General features: G+C 32.9%; 1 protein-coding gene across 1 annotated transcript in view; it reads right to left on the bottom strand.

Annotated features, from left to right (window-relative positions):
* The window catches only part of LOC113523204 (irregular chiasm C-roughest protein-like), a 149,184-nt gene extending 131,302 nt beyond the window's left edge, over window positions 1-17,882 (bottom strand). The window contains exon 1 of the mRNA XM_031909323.2: window positions 17,593-17,882. The gene's annotated coding sequence lies outside the window, so the exon portion shown is untranslated. The remainder of the gene's footprint in view (window positions 1-17,592) is intronic.
* Between the last annotated feature and the right edge of the window lie 3,819 nt (window positions 17,883-21,701).

Below are 21,701 nucleotides of genomic sequence, written 5' to 3'. Positions count from 1 at the left end.
TTTAAATTCGATAGTATTTTTTTTTTACGTTTGTTACCTTATAAACTACTGCAGTTGTCAACCGATTGAATTTTTTTTCTATTTAAAAGTGTATACTTGCAGATTTATCTCATAGAAGTTGCATCAAAATCGGCTCAGTAATTAGTTTTCAAATTACAATATTTATTCACTATTTTCACTATCATTAGAAACAGGGTATAAGTTAGTTATAAGTAAGTGTGACACCACTAGTATTGCAGGCATAGGTTACAGTATGCATTCACTATCAGACGGGCTGTATGCTTGTTTGCCACTTGTAGTTTAAAAAAAAATAAGCTATAAATTCCTTGTCAGAACTATTAAGTACGTATATCGAATCGTAAAATTAGTAATGTGTTTTTTTATGTTTTCAAAACATAACAAATCAACAGCTACAACCAACTATCAACATGCTGCGTGAGGATTACGTGACCGATAAGAACTAAGTATTGGCTTACAATGAAAACTTTTATGACCTGATAAGAATGAACGAACAAACGGAATTAACAACAAGAGTTGTCAGGCACCAATGAAAACAATGTGTAATTGAGAACTCACTATTATTATTGCTTAATAAGAATTAATACGAGACAGGCTTCGCCTAGTGTGGGGCTGTGTGTAGCTATATTGTACCATAGGCTAATTTTGTTAAAGGATTTTTTTTTATACAACTTAGAATGGCAAACAAGCTGACGGCCCACCTGATGGAAAGTGGTAACCGTCGCCTATAGACATGAGCAGTACCATGGACATAACAGAGTATACTGTTTCGCCCATGATACCCCCATGCGTTGCCATTCCTGAAGACTCAGGTGTTATTCCTCTGTACCCTGTAAATTCACGCCATATCCCACCCTTCAAACCGTATTAGAATAAAGATATTCTATTCTATTCTTTTTATGTCATCATCATCATCATCATCATAGCCTTGAACTGTCCACTGCTGAACATAAGCCTCCATCTAGGGGGGTTTTGCCAGTAGTTTTCGCGCTTAATAAGCTTTGGAGATCTTTTAAGAGGGTCGCTGATGCCCATCCTTCGTCCTCCCTCAGTCGCCTATCACGACACCCATGGGAAAGGAAGGGGTGGCATATTCTATGCCGGAACCACGCGTTGTAAAGAAGAAATACTGGTTTTTTTTTTATTTTAATTGTTTATTTATTTATTTTATTTTATTTAATACTTTATTGTACACATTAGTTATAAAAATATGACAGAGGTAAACAAAAGTACAAAGGCGAGCTTAACTCTGATAGAGTTTTCTTCCAGCAAACCCAAAGTGGAAAGGAGCATCAATGTCAGCGGATACAGCAGTGTACAATTTTTAAATAGCCAAAATTAAATTAATTAGATTATATTATATAGTACAAATACACACATACATATACATAAATATATACCTACATCTATGCATAAACCTACATATACATACACATATACATACAATATACCTACACATATAGATAAATAAATATATGTTCATAGAGATAGAAGATGCTCTTTAAGTCTACTCTTAAAAATATTTAGGGATTGACTCTCACGGATAGATATGGGAAGAGAATTCCACAATCTAGCAGCATGGACGGTAAAAGATCCACTATAGCGCGTAGATGAGTGTGAAGGGAGTTTGAGGATAAGAGATTTCGTCGAACGGGAGGACACGTCATGGGGAACTAGAAAATCAAAACGTTCACGAAGATAGAAGGGAAAAGTAGGGTTATATAGAACGGAATATAAAAACGACATTATATGAAAGTCTCGACGCCTTCGAATTGGCAGCCAATTCAATTTTGTTCTATAAGCGGTGACATGGTCATATTTACGCAGACCATATATGAAACGTATACACAAATTCTGTAATCTCTCTAATTTGTTTAAAAGCTCTTCAGTTGCATCAAGGTAGGATATGTCGGCATAATCAAGAAGAGATAACAGTAGAGCTTGTGCCAAAGTAAGCCTTGTCTTAAATGGTAAGAATTTTTGCAATCGTTTAAAAGAATGAAATGAAAAACATAGCTTTTTGCTGACCCCATTAATGTGTTCATTCCAGGATAAATTGCAATCAATTATAACACCTAGGTTTTTTGCTTTCTTAGCATATGCAATTAATTCATTTTCATAGTAAACAGGAGGCAAAGCATCATGATCAAGCATTTTATAATTACGATGACTACCTATAATGAGAGCTTGGGATTTTCGCGGGTTAACTAGAAGCCCAAAGGATCTAGCCCATTCCGATATTTTAAGCAGCTGAAAATTCATATCGTCAATTGCTTCAGATATGTCGCAAAGATTAAAATGAAAATATAATTGCAAATCGTCTGCGTAGAGATGGTAGGAAGAAAAAATTACATGAGTTATAGCATTGATAAATGCAGAGAAAAGAAGAGGAGATAATACGCCGCCTTGAGGGACTCCTGCAGTAACCGCACACCAATCTGAGGTATCCTCACCATGGCGAACACACTGCAGTCGACCCCGAAGATAAGAGTTAAACCAATTGATTACAGGTGGAGATATGTTAAGGGATGAAAGGATATTTAAAAGAATATCATAATCTACAGAGTTAAAGGCACTGCTAAAGTCTAGGAGAACAAGGAGTGTGAGGGAGTGGTTGTCCATAGCCCGGCGTATGTCGTCAGTGACTTTGACAAGAGCACTGACTGTACTGTGACCAGGGCGGAAACCAGATTGCAAAGGACTTAGCAGATTATTACTAGACAGATAAACGGACAATTGTTTATGAACTATTTGCTCTAATAACTTTGACAAAGCGGGTAGAATCGAGATAGGTCTAAAATCAGTTAGAGTAGATGGATTAGATGTTTTAGGGACAGGAATGATGTAGGCTTTCTTCCAAAGTTCTGGAAAGGAACATGTATCAAGAGAAAAATTTATTATATGTGTAATAATTGATACAAGTTCATCCATAATAGGGTGTAACATTTGTGTGCCTACTCCGTCAGCACCCGTCGCTTTGGAAGAAATGGTAAGGAGGTGCCTCTTAACATCACACTCTGTAATCAAGCTGAAAGAGAAGGATTCGCACTCAGGCCTGGGCATTTTTGATAATTGATCTAAAGTAGTAAGTTTGACATTATCGTCAAGATGTGTGGATAATTTACAGAAATGGTTATTAATATCATTAAGATTAAACGAAATAGAGGATTCATCATTAGCCTTACCAATCCCGAGTGACTTTAAGAATTTCCACATTTGATCAAGACTGCGACCATTCAAGGAGTTATATATGTAGCGACGTTTAGCATCCCTACACATTCTACTACAGCGATTGCGTAAATTTTTATAAGTAAAAAAAGAAAAAGTGTTTATGTGTTTTAAGTGTTAAGTTGATAATGAACTTGTAAAAATTTCCTTAGATTTGGGAGATGTTTAAAAGAGAGACGCTGCTGTCTATCTCTCAACCATTAAGTTCCCTTAGTCGCCTCTTACGACATCTATGAGAAAGGAAATAGTGACACATTCTATGCCAGGACTGTACTGCGAATATTTACAATAATTCAAATTCAGTATAAATAGTAAATCAAATAAAAAAGGCTTGATTTGAGAAATTTTTAAACAAATAACTTGCAACACTGAAAAAATAGCGTGCATTGTTTTAGTTAAAAAAATGTGTCAAAATTAATTCGGTCAAGGTGACGTTTAGCTAACTTTTAACCTATTTTTGACACTCTATGACACTTTATTTACAATATTGTAAGAATGTAGGATATTTAAAAAATGTCTCGTTATTGATGTGTGTCTTTGTGGGAGTTTTAGTTTGAATTAGCGCCATTTGTTGGGCAAAATATACTCGTTACAAAATCACCGTGCTTGCCCAGAAGATATCGTGGGCGAATCCCTGATGCAGTATTTAATTAATTACTCGCTTAATTACATGAAAATGCAGAGGCGTAAAACTTAATACCTTACGCCTCCTTCAGAAAGAATAAATACAAGAGTTGAAACGGTATCTTTACCTGTGAAAGTAACAAGTATCTCAATTAACGTACTTCACGTTAATTAGGCTGTTACTTCTCTGCAAATAGGGTTGCCAAAACGAGGTCAGTGGATGAGAAAAAAAAGTCGTCTCGAATTTCATAAAAATACGATATTAAATTTAAAGCGAAAATACAGTGTTTTATGAGGCTCCATATTAAATATAGCATTTAAATTTTACTACGTAATTCGAATGTTTGTTCAGAAAGATATACAGGAGGGGAAGTTATTTTGCTATTATTTTGTTTTCTAGTAAGAAAAATAAAACTTTATAGAATGGAAGAGAAGAGAATTAATGAAGAGGTTTTTCGAGCACGCATGAGTAGATATCTTGGTAAGGGTTGCCCTAAACCGGACATATGGTATATCGATCCAATAAATAAATAGATATTAAAAAAGGACAATATAATAGTAGAATATACTCGTATCTAACGAGCTTGTATGAATAGATTGATGAATGTAAAGAACACTAAAGAGTTATGTTTGAAACGGAGTATTTGGCATTACATTGGTTCTGCTTACCTCAATAGGAAACAGGAATGAAAATCTGACCATACATATAAATGTATGGTCAGATTTTAGGCTAACGTGTGAACACAAATATAGCCACACTATAATCACCACGTTTTAGAAAACCCTCAACTGCGCCTAGAGATGTAATAAATAATAATCATATTTATTTAAAACAGTAAATACAAAATTGCTTAACTACGATCCCCATATGGGTCGAGCCTGTATCTAAGGAACCTATTAAACGCATATAACTCTTTACACTTATTATACCTTATAACTTATACATTATTATAAATTTTATATTCCTTATACAGTGACTGGATAGATATAATTTTAGTATAAGTATATATAATAATTTGTTATAGTTTGTGTGCGTGCGTGCGTGCGTGTTTGCGTGTTTGCGTGCGTGAGTACTTGCGTGGGTACGTACGTGAATACGTGCGTGCGTCTGTGCGTGTGTGTGTGTTCATTGATGATGATAATAAAGTGTTTCTGTACTTCTCTATCCCATACAGTACATGTATACCAAATTTCCTGGCTAAATTTCCTTGATTAAGATCCTAAGGCACCAAGAGATAACAAACAAACTCACTTTTACATTTATAATATTAATTGACAAGATATTAATTCATCATCATTATCATCTCAGCCGAAGACGAAGGTCTTTAACCAATGCATGTTTGTAAGCTTCAAGTTATTCAGCGGGCTATGGAGAGCGCTATGCTCAGAATCTTTTTGCATGATAGAATTCGAAACGAGGATATCCGCAAAAGAATCAAAATAAACGACATAGTCCGAAGAATAAGCAAGCTGAAGTGGCAATTGGCTGGTCACATAGCTCGAAGAAACGACAACTGATGGGGAAGAAAGGTTTTCGGGTTACGACCGCGTACGGGCAAATGCAGTGTAGGACGATTCTCTACTAGATGAAGTGGCGACCTGAAATGCATTGAAGGAAGTCAGTGGCTGCAAGGGGCTCAGTACCGTTATTTATGACAATCCATGGGGGAGGCTTATGTCCAGCAGTGGACATAGGTCGCTGAAGTGATGAATGATGATCATCTCAGCCATTATCCGTCCACTGCTGGACATAAACCTTCCTCATAGATTGCCATAAAAAATGGTCCTGAGCCACCTGCATCCATTGAATCCCTGCAAAGATATTAATTACTCAGATATAAATTAAAATTACAAATTGTTAAAATAAAAATTAAAAAATTTTCAATATGAAATATTGGCAACCCTATATAAAGAATCCCGCGCAAGTTTATTGGCTCCTTAGCATAGCATTAGCCTTTCCTTTACAGCAAAGATCAGCTGAACAGATACGAGATGAGCAATCGAGATGAAGTTGTATCGGAAACGACGCCTGATTACCGGGGGAAACTTTTAACGTAATCTTTATTGTACGTGTAAGTGGTTTTTCATGTTTATTTTTATCATTCGTCTCGTTGAATTTATTTTTTAGAGAACACATTTTTTTTATATTACTATGGTGACAAACAAGCATATGACACCTCTAATAGTAAACGGGGTTGCCGTAGCCGATGAATGTCTGTAACACTAGAGATGTCACGCGCACGTTGCCGACCCGAAATTATATTCAAATTCGAAATTCAAAAATGGAAAAGATTCTCATATTAAAGGTTTTTTATTAATTTATTTTACACGTTGAATAATTGAGTTGAGTATATTTATTATTGTTGTTTACATTTCTGTTTTGCACTACTGCTGCCCACTCACTAATTCCTATGTCACTGTGTTGAGTTGACTGAAATAGATCTTTTTAGACATAAGTTTGCCTTTGCTTACATTGTTTCTAATTGTTATTATTACTACATGTTTCAGTGTAATAATAAATATTATAAAAATAATTCTTTAAAATATGAATCTTTTCCTTGGTTACAATATAAAATTATAGATATTTGAAGGGTGGGATATGGCAGTGAATTACAGGGTACAGAGAAATAACACCTTAGTCCTCAGGAATGGTAATGCATGGGAGTATCATGGGCGAATACTGTTTCGCTCTGTTATGTTCGTGGTACTACTTATGTCTACAGGCGACGGTTATTTCTTTCAATCAGGTGGACTGTCAGCTTGTTTACCATTCTAAGTTGTATAAAAAAATATTTAAAGGCGTCACATTTATATCTTAGTATTATAATTAAGACTAACTATATATATAAAATTTCTTTTTAATAATATATATATATTAATAAAAAGAATTTTTTTGTAATAAATATTGCAATTTGATAAAAATTTCAGTATCTGGGCCCTTGTCTAAAAATATATTTAAGCCGTCTTATCACAATAAAATTAAACTTGCTATGGACAAGTGTTCAATGCATGTTTAGATGGCTTACTATTTTTATACTATATACATATTAATCTAAACAAAAGAAAAACTATGTCAAATAATATAAAAGGTAATTAAAGGACTATAATAATCTGCAGACTTTTACTCTGATTAAAAATTATTTAAACAAAGGTAATTTTGTAATAAGATCTAATATATGTAATGCGCGAGCAATGATACTTTAAGCTACATTGAAAATAAGGAGGTTCTCTGTTTTTTTTTTAATACTTGTTTTTGCGAGTATGTTACGCGATTACGTCATCAATTTTGAGCCGATATTATTTTCTCCTGTAAACAAATTATACTAATATTGTCAAAAGTTTTGTAAGTACATATTATCTTACGTGTACTTTGGTCGAGAAAGCTCGATTAGTTTCAGGACTATTCGGGACTCTTAATCTTAAGCGGCTGTGAACGCGAGCCTGATAGAACGCCCACAGCTCGTAATCAGCGGGCTGATGCGCGCTAGCGCCTCAGCCCGCTGAGTGCGAGCTGTGGGCGTTCACAGCACAATGGTTAAACCAGTAGTTAAAATATCACGGGAAGTACCCTGAAAATGAGGAGATACGACAAACGGCGTCATTTTTGCGGTGAACGCGCAGACTTGTGTCTTCTTAGGGTTAAATTGGACAAGATTTTGTTCACTCCAGATCGAAACTTATACATGGCATATTGCATAATATACATACAGTCATCATGGAGTACTTCAAAAAAGGGGTAAGGAGGTTTCTTCAGGGTCGGCAAAGCGCGCGTAATACCCCTGGTATTGCAGGCGTTTATAGGCTACGGTGACCGCTTACTATCAGGTAGCCTATATGCTTGTTTGCCACCTTAGTGGTATAAAAAAAGCGAAGCGTAGAAATACAAATTAATTGGGAATTAGTTTTCTTTTGTTTAGATAACCTTTTGTCTGTTTTAGTCATAATTACTTCGGAACTTAATTCTTATTCGACGAATGTATAATTATGGGTTGGTTATAAATTCCTCGAAAATTGGGAGAGCCGTATAATCTCATTTCATTATTATGTTTTAGTAAAACACAAGGGATAATTGTTACTGTAGGGGTAAACAAATATTAATAACTAGCTGTTACCCGCGACTTTGTCCGCGTAACTGTGTTATAAAAAATAGATAATATTTCTAATTAATACAAAACAAATTACCAATCCGCCTGCCAAGCGTAGCAACTACTGGCAAAACCCCCAAGGCTCCCCTTATGTTCAACAGTGGACATTTAAAGGCTGATATGATGATAATGATGATGATGACCTTACCCATCTACCTTTGTCTGTCTCTTCTTCAAAACCACGTTACATTTTTTGTTATGGGTATTACTTTTAAATACTTTTTATGTTTTTACTTACGAAACAATTTAAATACGTTTGTATGTAAAATTCTAATCCAATAAAAAAAATAACATCCTAATTTGCACACCTGCGAAGCCGAGGCAAATTGCTAATCTATAATAATTCTAAATGATGCTTCGCAAAAAAATCTACTTGATAAAATTAAAATGAGACCAATATGGGAGTAAATCGTCTTGATTACAAAAAAAGAATGAATGAAATCGGTTTATGAACCATTTAATATTTATTTAATTAATATGTATTTAATATGTATTTGTTTAGTTCTTAAAATGATTTTGCTATACGCAAATAAATAAACCTTTACCTCTCTAATTATTTATCATCATCATCATACCAGCCGTTATCTATCCACTGCTTAACATAGTCCTCCCCATAGATTACCATAGGGAACGATCCTGAGTCACCTGCATCCACTAACTCCCGACTCCTTGCAGTGCATTTGGGGTCGCCACTTTATCTAGTGGGAGGTCGTCCTACACTGCGTTTGCCCGTACCGCGTTACCTTTCAAGAACCTTTCTTCCCCGTTGGTTGTCAATTTTTCGAGATATGTGACCAGCCCATTGCCACTTGAGCTTGCTTATCCTTAATAATTATTACTATAAATAAAATTAAATGCAATAAAATCCATAAAAATTCATTTCAATCAAAAGCCAAATATATTTCTCGACTAGACTAGATACGAAAATAGACTCAGTTTGTCCGAATTGAACTTTACCACGATATAAATTACTAGCCAGAAAGCCGACAGTGTGACCTACTCGTCCGTTTTACCTTTCAGCCCAAGAGTTGAAGGGATCCACCAATTACTAACCTTCGAATACTTTAATAACAGTAATAAACACAACCACCGCTATTTTTTCAAACCAATCAAAATTAATTTGGAAATACTAATAGAGATTAAGAAGATTTGGATTTATGTAATTATTGTGCTCCCAAATTATTCGAGGACTTTAAAAGTACAATATTTTAGGTTTATGCGTATCACATAAAATAACCATCCATCACAAAATAATTTTGTACAGCGTAAATATTTAATTGTATTTACATACTTTTATTTTACAAAATTTACATACTTTTATTATAAAACATTTATATACTTTTTGCATTTGTATACATTATGTTCAGTCAATACACTATTTGATAACAATAGATAAATTTTATAAGTTTTATTTTTTGGACGGTAATTATAGAAACATTGCATGTTTAGTCAATGTATTGTAAAAATTTTATTACACAAATTAAAATAACAAATAATATTTATTCAAATAGACTCGTTTAAAAGCACAATTGTTATCTGCTGAGAAGACCCCATTAGAAACTCAAAAAATACTTCTGAAAATCTCTGTTAACATGTGTTGTGTGTATGTTTAAAATTACATGATTAATAAAAAGCCTGTGCAAGATCGACTAACACCATGGATATTTGTCATTTAAGTAATCTTTTAGTGTATAATAGGCTTTGCCCAATAAGTGTTTTTTAATAACAGTTTTAAATTTATTAAAAGGTTCATCCGAAATATTCTTCGATATCTATTACTAAATTGTCTATTAATTTAATATTAATATATAATTTAAACTATCTATGACTATTATAAAATGAATTAATAAAATCCATTCAGTGTTACAAATACAAAAAAAAAAAAAGATTGAGAATTTCCCTTACTTTGAAGTTGCTTCAGAAACTGAAGCTAAATCCATTTAAGAACCTATTTATAGGGGTTTATTTTTGTACCGACTTTTAATTTTCCTCTTTATCCTCTGTAATTTAAAACTATGGTGAAAGAATAATAAAAAAAAGCTATATTAACACTGAAGGGGCTTAAGATATGTTGGCAGTTTATTTTGAAAAAATATCTTTTAAAGGTCATTATGTAAATTAAAATTACAATTCATTTACAAAGAATACAATCCAAATATTAATTACATTGATGTATAAATGACCTAGATATATAATTAGAGATAAGTAATTAAAAAATAAAAAAATATATATTTAAAGATAAAAAATTTCTTTGAGATCATTGCTGCATTTCCACGCTGAATAGCAATGGAAATGCGTTGACCAAAGTATACGCCAGCCTTCTGGTCACCAGAGGTTTCCAAGGTCATTATTAAGTTCATTATTGTATCAATTAAAATAATTGTGACAAAATTGGCATTTTTTATATTATATAAATATAGTAATTTTTACTAGTGACTTCATTACCTTTATATGAGGAAGTCAGCGGATGCAGGTGGTTCGGGACTGCTTCTTATGTTATTCTGTAAGAGAGGCCTATTTTTTTTATACAACTTAGAATTGCAAACAAGCTGACGGCCCACCTGATGGAAAGTGGTAACCGTCGCCTATAGACGTGAGCAGTACCATGGACATAACAGAGTATACTGTTTCGCCCATGATACCCCCATGCGTTGCCATTCTAGAGGACTCAGGTGTTATTCCTCTGTACCCTGTAAATTCACGCCATATCCCACCCTTCAACCTGAAACACAGCCATGCAAACGCAACTGCTTCATGGTAGAAACACGAATAGGACAGAGGTACCCAAGAAATCGACTTTCGTACAAAGTCTCCCTCTAGTATGCCTATGTTCAGCAGTAGACAGTTATAAGGGGCCGCCTGAAAATCAGCGCTATATAAGTACTTCTCACTGGAGCTGTACATATATAGCAACAGCTGAGGCGGCTCCTATTACCAGCAAAATTGTTTTTTTTTTCTTTTTATTTTTTTTTAATTTTTTATTTTTTTAATACTGGTAATAAAGGTTATCTATCTATCTATAAGTAATATGATGGTGTAATATGCTTACAATAATAACAATATATTTACATAACCCTAAATATTATAACAACTTTTAAACGAATTAAAACTCAACCCTGATTGAGTGGAGAGCGTGTATAACCTTCTCTTGTTTTTTTAACCCAAAACTCACCTTGGCGAATGAAAATAAACACCGCCAGCACACCTGTTGGATCGATTACCCCGGACTCCGGAGTGGGATCATAACAAAAACCGGTTTTATACCTGGAACAGGTATTGTCATTGAGTAATTCTGGGAGCGTCCTGTTCTGGTCGCGGCAAATTTGTAACTTTTATTTTAATACGTTTCAGTTGATGACGGTTGTTGGGTTACATCTATATAAAAAGAATCAATTGCAGAATATATTTAAGCGCATCGCTTCAAAACGACTGCACCTATTTGATTGATTATTTTTTTTTGTTGTGTTTGTGTGTGTGTCAGAATAAAGTTTCTATGAAAGAAAATGTTGGGAAAAAAGTACGGAGAAGTGAAAATTTGGTCTTGTTTTCTTTATTAGTATACACGTACGAAGCCAGGGCATAGTAATCAAAATAAAACATTAATTCTTCAAGTTTGTTTTGTAATAACTTATTGTATGTAAAATAAAATTATGAGATAGAGAGTTCTTAAAAAAATATTAAGTAAAATAACGGACTTACCCCATATATTTTAATGAAGTTTTTTTTTGTGGTATGCAATATGCCATGAAAAAAATTACCTCAATGTAGCAAATTCAGACATTTTTATTTAAAAATTAAACCACTAAACCGATTTTGATAAAATTTCTATGGGACTAATCTGTAAGTAATCTGTAGACATTAGCAGTACTATGGACATAACAGAGTATACTGTTTCGCCCATGCTACCCCCCATGCGTTGCCATTCCTGAGAACTTAGGTGTTATTCCACTGTACCCAATAAATTCACGCCATATCTCACCCTTCAAACCGAAACACAGCCATGCAAACACAGCTGCTTCATGGTTGAAACACGAATCACAGTTATCTTTCCTTTCAGATAAAAAAAAATCCATATCGGTTTACAACTGACGGAGTTATGAGGTTACAGACATATAAAATGCAACCGAATTGAGAACCCCTTTGTTTTTGAAGTTTTTTTATATACTTTTCCAATCCAACATCAGTCATTTATATATAGTTTTAACATACTACACGTATATAGTTTGGATAATAAAAACTTGCTCTTTAGCGCGCACTATTTATTACCCCATTTCCGAATGAAAGAAACATTACAATTACCTAAACGACGGTGCTAATAATGTGCCGAAAATATGGGGAAATGGTCACTGTATAAATTCGTAAGCAACAAATAAGAAATGTCCATTAATTTTATACTTTATTGAAAGGTAGACAGCGACCAAAGTTGAGTTAACGTATGGATGAGTGAGCGTGGGATGATACTTGTGGATAATCTTTCGGAATAAACGATTGACCTTTTCGTTGGAATTGCAAAAAAAAAAAAAAAAAATTTTATATAACTTGTATTCGCAAACAAACGGATGGTCCACGTAATGGAAACTGGTAACCGTCGCCTACGTGAAGAGCGGAGCGGTTTATTGGGTGACAACGGAATAATAACTCCAGCGCTGATGATAAGAAGGTGATAATTAAAAACAAAAGCAAATCGAACCCTCTATACAAGTGGCAAGCAAATTCATCGACAGGATCGTCATTGCTAGCGAGTTCGTGAGATAGAATGAGATAGCAACGTTGGATATCTCATTCCAACTCATAGACTCGCTAGCAATAACGATTCCATCGATGGATTCACTTACCACTGATTTAGGCCATAGGAAAGTTCCTTAATAATTAATCACATTTCCAGGTGGAACCACGTAAAGGGTAGCTATGTACCCTAAATTGCTATCAATGGGTCTGTTAGGCTAGGAAGAGGGGCTGGTAGTAATGGATTACTAACAGCCCCTCTTCCTGGACAGGGGCGTTTGGTAATGGGAGTTAGTGGTCCCATTGCTAGCAACATACCTTCTTAAATCAATGCTGCAGACTTCACGCACTTTCTTCTGAAAACCATCGTAATGCATTCCTGATGAGCTCATTACAATAGGCCAACTGATTTGACTTCATCATCAACTATCTTTCCAAACTATCCCACCAGCGTACACCGACAGCCCTAAATAGTTCATGATAATCCTCATACGATAGGGGAATGGATTGTGATGAATGGAGACAAAGAACCCAATCACTCGCAATACACCCAGGTCGACCTCCACGTGGTCCCCCAGGAAACCATCGGTCTTACTTCTAGGTGTATTCATCACGGTGCACTAACTGACCCGCCTTTTCATTCTCACCTGTTATCCCTTACTGGTGTCCCGCCAGCATATACCGTTAATGCGGGCGGATTTGCCATTCCATTATTACCCATTAAAAAAAAATAGAAACTCTCATGTGATACCGTTACTGAAGACTGTAGTATTATAAATACGTACTCTTTAATTTTACAACCATATCATGTGAGTACAGCTGCTTGGCGATATAAACACAAATGGGACAGAAGTGCCCATGCAGTGTAAATGAGTTTTGTACAAAAATATAATTTACCACAGGGAGGCTTTGTACAAAAGTCGATTGCTTGGGTACCTCTGTCTCATTCGTGTTTCAACCGTGAAGCAGCTGTGTTTGCATGGCTGTGTTTCGGTTTGAAGAATGGAATATGGCGTGAATTTACTGGGTACAGAGGAATAACACCTGAGTCCTCAGGAATGGCAACGCATGGGGGGTATCATGGGCGAAACAGTATACTCTGTTATGTCCATGGTACTGCTCATGTCTATAGGCGACGGTTACCACTTTCCATCAGGTGGGCCATCAGCTTGTTTGCCTTTCTAAGTTGTATAAAAAAAAAATTGTGTGTAATACTGTTATAACATGAGCATGAACAGTAAAACTAAATATGGGCCAATGTATTAACTATAAAATATTAAACAAGCGGATGAAGTGGATACACAAACGAAGCCGTAGCCACAACTAGTCTTATTTATTAATGGCAGCTTGGCATTTCAAGGCGTACTAAAAAAAAAAATTACCGTCTTCTATTAAAGAAGTATTTCTGAAACATTATATAATACCACTGAACGCAATAACCTGGTAACTGGTTTATTAATATGTTTATTTTACTAATTAGACTAACTTACTTGGAGCTTTTCGTGCAAACAGATTTCTAATTGAGAAATATTATAAAATATGTATGTGTATATATAAACATATATAACATATATTTACATTATTACATGTATCACATCTCCATATTTAGAGTTAGTAGAATTTTCATCGTGCCTCCGATCAAATTGTTTATCTCTCCTCTCCATCCAAAGATTGCCTGGAAGAGATCGCTTTCAGCTATAAGGTTGCCCATGGTTTTATCAATGTGATTATTTCTTGTAATAGTTTATATTTATAATAAGTTACTATTGTATTCTTTTGGAGTAAACAATAAAGAGTATCTATCTATCTATCTATCTATATCTACCTAGATATATTCAAAAAGGAAAATTAATGTTTTAATGATAAAAACATATCAAGACTAATTCTGTTTTCTTGGAATGTTTAGGTTTTAATTATAGCTGTCTAATATAGTTTAACTTATTATTAAGTTGGCAAGGTTTCTCATCATATTATCATATCAGCTCTTAATTGTTCACAGCTGAACATAAGGGGAATTTTGTCAGTAGTTGCCACGCTTAGCAAGCGGGTTGGCAACCGTAATTAGTAGGCTATTAGAAATGTTTTGAGAGGGACGCTGCTGCCCATCCCTCGACCACAAAATTTCCTTAGTCGTCTCTTACGATATCCACGGGAAAGGAAAGAGTGGCCTATTCTATGTCGGCACCATAAGGTGTCTCGGTATAGGATTATTTTTTCTCTTACAAAAATTCGTTTGATAAAATAACAATATCTTATCCAATTCTACAGTAAAATAGAATAGAACCAAAATTTGTTATTACATGTTACAATAAAGAATTGTATAAGGTTACCGCAACCTTTTTTAATTACGCACCCTCGCTGCACAACCCTGTTACAATCCAAAGGAAATAAACCCCGAAAAGGAATTGAACAAATCTTCAGACATTCCGCCTAGCACCGCAGAATATCGATCAGAATTCCTTACGGCGACGTGAAAGCGTATTATTACGTATTACCACACCGCAACCGAATTCCAAATACCACGACAACTAAAAACGAAATGTTGTGAAAATGTTGTGACAACGTTTCGCGCACAATAACGTCGAGCAAATTACATCGCATAAAGATAATTTCCTCACGTGACTGGCACAATGTTTTGACGGATACCCAAATGTTGTACTTATGTTAATGAACGAACGGGACGCGTGATGCTTTTTGTTCAAGACGTGTCGCTGAGAAATTGCGTTTTTGTTACATAATTAGTCTTGTAGTGCTCTCATTTTATCAACCATTATCTCTGCAGATACTGCATTATTGTAACTACTGATATTTTTTTAACTAAATAACTAGTTTTTTTTTTTAATGTAATAACTTGCGAGTTATTAGATTGAAACAGCTCGACTAATTTCTAGATCAATTTGTGATCCTTAATAGTTAGTTAGTTTAGTTTAGTTTTTTTTAGTTTAGTTGTATTAAATCTGAATTAATTATAATAACAATCTTTATTCATCATTATTTTAAATAGTTAGAAGATCCTGCTCTTCCAGAATCCTTATCAGTACCCATGAATTATTTACATTGTGAAACTAGTTATATGCGTCATGAATAAAACTAGTTTCATAATGTAAATTAACCTCATGAAAGTATACATCTGAGAGTTAATTTTCCGTAGTGAAATAAAAACTACTGTTATAATCACGGCCCTGTTAGCTTTCAAAGCTTTCAGTACGCTAATTTCACGTCATATTTACATGCTGAAATTAGATGCAAGACACTAGTTTAATTATCAATCGCGCGAAATACAAGTAAGGAACTATTTTACTACTACGAAATTAATACATAAAAGTACAGATTTGTATGTTAGACTGTTTATAAAATTAGTATTTTTAAATTATTTATATAAAGCCATTTTAATTTGACTTTTTTAACTAACTTTCTTAATCTATACTTACAAAATTGCTAGCTCGAGTTGATTTAATACATAGCCAAAAATTTCAAATCTATGTAGCAAAAGTATGTAGAAATTTGAAACATTTTAATTTATAAAATTAGCACCGACTAAAAAAGGCTTTTTGTCGAAAATTCCAACTTAAATGAGAACACGACACTACGCCTGCAAAGTCGGGGGCAACAGTAAGTTACGAATACATTAATAATGAATACTTATATTTAAATTATTCTGTTTTATCAATTTCATTCGGTAGAAATATTTACGATTTATGTAATTATTATTTTTCAACATTTTATTTTGTTTTAATTTTCTTCTGTTTGTAAGTACTTGAGCTTGAAAATAATTTTAAAAATTAACATTTATTTTTTATGTGTATTTAACACGTTTCGGTTTTTAAATAAGATTTTACTATTTTGTAAATACAATGAGTACGTATCATTAACTATATACTTTTATTTTATATTTCTGCAGTACAGGAGACTACATTAAATAAGTTTAGTCTAGTTTCATATGTTATCTTCACCCAATCATAAGATATTTAAACTTAGGTAAAATAATATAAAACACCCCTGCCTTTAAATTACATTAATAATTTTCATATATGTTTTTATTATCTAATACTTAACATTTAAATGATTATTCAGTTTATAAAGTTTATTAAAATTGTCACTATTTTTCCATAATCATCAATAAACGCATATTTTTAAAAGGCTGATAAGACATTAGCAACTCTATTCACATTTTAAGCATGGCGATAGCAATTTGGCATCAGCTGAACTGTCATAATATTTATACAAATTCATGCCTGGGATAGCGTGGAACTATAATGAAACAATTAACAGCAATACCATTGAAAGAGATTTTGAACGCGTACTATTTTTAGACAGCATATTTAAGTGCTATTACTAATTACGAGATAGAAACTGTAAGCAAAATATATTAGAATTTGTTATATATATAAAAAAAAAGAAAAATTATACTGCTGAACTTTTGATTGAAACAGTAAAATATGAATCAATTAAGTCACAACGTATCTATTTCAGATACTGGTTTTAGAAGATAATTTATAACTTTAAATAGATAATTAATTCAAAATTTGACAAATGGAACCTAATTAGTAGATAATAGAAATACTGTCTTTAATATATTTAATTAATAATAAAGTCACATTTATTTGTACTACATTTGAGATCAATTTATTATTGATTACAAATTTATTCTATTAAGTATTAATATCTAAAACGAAAATATACTATTTATTATATTTATATTGAAAATTGTAATATAAAAAAGAAAAAAGATTGTTTTAGTATTTATTGGCAATAAATATAGTACTGGCCTCTTGCCTCCATAAAAAGTTCAAGAATAATTTTACCGCACAAAATATTACAGAAATTTTTATCGTAACAAAAAACCACTAACCTCCATTTGGCGTCACGTAACCAGAAATTAATCCTTTCAGATCAGCAATCAATCACATTAAAATCCAGCGCCAAAACACACAATTTTCACTAACGAAAATAATATCTGTCTTAAAAAAAAACCGTTAAAGAAAAACAGTCACTACCACTAAATCTAAATACCACGCTGTCTAAAATTACCACACTCACTAATTTAATTGGCTAGTGACGTTTTTCGCTGCGATTATACGACTCGTAACGTAGACGACGCGGTTTAAGCCGGCGGCATACGACACGTATAAACTTTGTGCCTCTTAGCTACTCACTGAGGGTGTATACTAAGCTCAGTTGGCCCGGCCAGGCTGCGTGGCAAATACCATTACATGCAGATGTGTCGAATAGGTGTTAATATATTGGGCGCGAAAATTATTATCAAATCAAAAATATAAAATATATAATATCAACAACATACGTATTTTCTACTGATATTGATGCTTCTTTATGTTTGCTAAAAGTAAAGCTCTTGCAGAGTATATATTTCTACCACTATATATTATTTCTGTGTACAATAAACTATAAATAAATAAATAGCTGCAGAATTGTAAATAAAATCTTTGTATGTTATAGTGTATGGAACACATTTAAAAATATCAAAAATTAATGTAAATCTTTTAGTTTTGTACTTCTTCATGGGTTTATTTTATATTCATTTTATAATCCAATTTTAACATATGAGGAATTAGAAGAATAACCAAATGTTAATATGCAATAAAATATTCAGTAGAGGACCCAAGCTAAACCTGTTTCACTTAATCTTTATTTTAACTTAAATATTTTCAAAAGAAAGGGTTTCTATTTTATACATATATATGATAGATATTTTTTTATTTAACTATTATTTAATTATACTATCAATTAGTATAATTTGAGGTATTAAAAAAGAAAAGACACATCGATGACAATAACAGCCAGGCATTCAACATAAACTTAGGAGTAGGAGTATGCAGGAATATTTACATAACATTGAAGTCAACAGGTTAAAATATAGTTAAAACTTCACAAAAGAAAGTAAACCCTCTGAGAAAGCTTACCACAAATTGAAATTATTTCTTAATAATCACAATGTTATTTTTAATTTCATATGAATCTAATATAATATTATTAATAATAATTAATAACTCTATAATTATTTTTTCATCTATTTTGTTTATTATTGCTTTTTTTTTCGTATATATTCTTTTACCTCTTTTTACTATATGTCTATCTATATCTATTGTTATTTGTACGTTGTAAATAATGCAAATAAATTATCTATCTATCTATTATCACTTTAGAATATATAGAATTAATACGAAATATCCAAATAGTTTTTCGATAATTTTTCCATCGCATAATAACAAAAAATCATATCTGAATTTTCCTTGCCACTTTATCTTTGACTCGACAACGACCTTAATCTGAAATCCCTTTTCAACTCCTCGTGCCTCTCATTATTGATCTCTTTCACTCCTCGCTACCGGTGCAATAATATATCCCTCTCACTTCCGCCGGCTAAAGCTCTGCTATCGCCGTTCCTTTCACTCACCACTGCAGAGCCTCAAAAACGAGGTAGTGGCGCCGTGCTATCAACGTGTGCGTTTGACATAAGGAATTTTTCCCTTACAATATTCACAGCGTAGCGAACAGCCGGTGATTTCGTTATCACACTGGCATTTTCTTTTGGATTCCCATTGTATTCTATTTTGCATATGGTATGTTGTTAAAAAGTGGAAACTTCAATGTATATAATAAACTGCTTATTTTATCAAGAAGAAAAAGCTTTTACAAATGGTATCGTTGTATTTTTGGGTTAGAATACTTATAGAGGGAAATGAGTTTAAAGTTGAAAGTGTAATAATAGTGTTACAATAGACTAGTAAAACTATTTTCAAATGGTCAAAGTTTATTTATAAGCCATTGTATTGACATGACCTGCGGTAAAATTCCGTTTGTGAAGTAAGTTAAGTGCAACGAAGTACCGGGATAAATGTTAGTGGGAAATATTTCGAAAAATAGTGTATTAATTAATACTACTAGGAATTGATCTTGCTTACTTTATTATGTTTTAAGTTATTCAATCTATAAAGGAAAAAAGATAGCTTATTCTGTGCCGGGATATATAATAGTTTATTTCAATTAAAAAAAAAAATTACCAGCTGACCTGTTGAACTTTGCACCGTCTTAGAATTAAATAATGTATCACAGTTTATTTATTTTTTATCTATTACATTATAAATATTTACCGATGTTTTACTAGCCCTTTGTTTCACCTCAATTACAAATTACTCGTATTTAATTCGCCAAATAACAATGGCTTTATTAACTAAGACCCTTATAAGGAAACAAATTCTATAACGGTCGTAACGTTGTCATTATACAAGACTAGTATATTCCAGGCAGTGTTAGTCAACCTCTTTGTTTTGTTGGACCGCTATCTTTCACTATGTGAAGTGGGCTGCAATGTAATTGATTGTTCTGTAGGCATTCTAAGAAGCTAAATGGCACAAAGCGTTACCTCATTACGATGGGAAGAGTTTACATTCTAGACTAAATTGTTTAATATGCTTTTGTCTATGTGGTAAAATTATTTGTTTTCACTTATCTATAAAACTAAACTGTTTAATATTTTAAAACTATGCTTAGATAAAAAAACTTTGTCGTTTTAATGAAGTTGTTTAGTTTATTAGGATAATTACCACACTAACTAAATTAGAACTGACGGGTAATTAACATTTTTATTCAAGGAATCAAGCTCCTTGAAATTGTTAAAAGAAAATGTATTTAGTTTTTAAATTTAGAGTTTGTGTATTCTAAATAAAATATTTATAAGTCAAAATAGAACATTTTTTTTAATTTTAAAGCCTCAAATACATAGTAGTATTATAAACATGAGTTTGTTACTTCTTGACACATTAACGGTTAAACCAATCGTCATGAAATTTGATATACATTTATGTAGTATCTTAAAAGAGAAAGACAACATTTTTTATTTCGGTCAATCTACATATCTCGAGCATACAGACAAAGTCGCGGGTAAACTCTACTTACAATATAATTTATTGTTTTTAACATTAAAAACATTTATTAATAGAGTCTTCATCATCGTATCAGCCGTTAACTATCCACTGTTGAACATAGTCCTCTCTCGTAATTGGGGATTTTGCCAGTAGTTGCCATACTTGGCAGGCGGGTTGGCAACCACAGGTTTTGATGACGTTTTAAGAGGGACGCTACTGCCCATCGCTCGACCATTAAAGCCCTTCATAAGATACCTATTGAAAAAAAAATGGTTTAATAGAGTAGTTATTACCAAAAGTTATTTTTGAAACTATATTTTTAATCTTGCGGGCCTTATGTCTTCAAATGAAGTAGTACTGGATTAAAAAGAAAAACACGCGAAATGTGGGCGTTCCGGATGTCAAGCGCTAACGAATAGTTGGTATTCGGAAATACCTTCTGTGGGATGAACATATGATTTATGTATGAACCAATATGAGTTTGTTTAGTGATCCAGCGTGGTTCTTGTAATATAACATATGTTATTCTCAGTTTCAAAGGCGATTTCAGAAATTTTCAACCTACTTTAAATAAGAAGGAAGTTCTCAAATCGATTGTATTTTTTTGTTTAGGTTTGTTATATCATAAGTCCGTCAATTCTAAAGCGATTTAGAAATTTCTTTTTTTATCTAAAAGGATTTACTTATAAATTGGTCCTATAGAAATTTTATCAAAATCGGTTAAGAGGTTTAGTTTTAAAATCAAAATAACCTTTTTTGCCACAACTAAAGTTTTTTTTTTTTGGTGGAACATATATATGTAAACTTTAATTATTTTTAAGACGCATTTAAAAAGTAATATAAAAAATCCTTACTAATGTGTCATATTATTGCGATAAAAATATTTAATTTTGTGACAGACAAAACCTTCCAGTGTAGTAAATACGGATAGGCTGAATCCTAACTTAGGACATAGGATACAATATGTACAGATTAATACAAACAAAGCTGCGGAATACAGCTAGTAAATAAATATGCTTAAAAGATACCAGACGGATGATAGGTGAGATTGAAAATGCAGGTCAGTTTATTGTGA

The sequence above is a fragment of the Galleria mellonella genome, unplaced genomic scaffold (genome assembly GCF_026898425.1).
Source record: "Galleria mellonella isolate WM207_F2 unplaced genomic scaffold, CSIRO_AGI_GalMel_v1 utg146, whole genome shotgun sequence".
In the NCBI taxonomy this organism is placed as follows: domain Eukaryota; kingdom Metazoa; phylum Arthropoda; class Insecta; order Lepidoptera; family Pyralidae; genus Galleria; species Galleria mellonella.
Note: the sequence above shows the minus strand (reverse complement) of the source record. Positions and strands in the feature narration are given on the sequence as shown.